Raw genomic sequence first — 303 nt, 5'->3', positions numbered from 1 at the left:
CACATAATGCATTAATCCTCTTATTATATGCTTACTTGCACGGGTTACCAATATCGCTCTACAAGTGGAAAAATATACCCTTTTATTCCATAACACCTTTACATATCTTTGCTAGCACTAGTTTGTGCCATGCATATTCCCTCTTCCTTTTTGAGTTATTTCTTCCATGTGAAAGTTCAACTCATTGTTGGATTATAGATGGGCTTAGGCCCATATATGACAATAATCCCTGTTTAATCTCTAAGACTCATTTAGGTGTGTGTGGGCACTTTCAGAAGCCGAGATGGTCGAGCACATGTGGGC

This window comes from Triticum dicoccoides, chromosome 1B (assembly GCF_002162155.2).
Source record: "Triticum dicoccoides isolate Atlit2015 ecotype Zavitan chromosome 1B, WEW_v2.0, whole genome shotgun sequence".
In the NCBI taxonomy this organism is placed as follows: domain Eukaryota; kingdom Viridiplantae; phylum Streptophyta; class Magnoliopsida; order Poales; family Poaceae; genus Triticum; species Triticum dicoccoides.
This window is presented reverse-complemented; position numbering follows the sequence as displayed.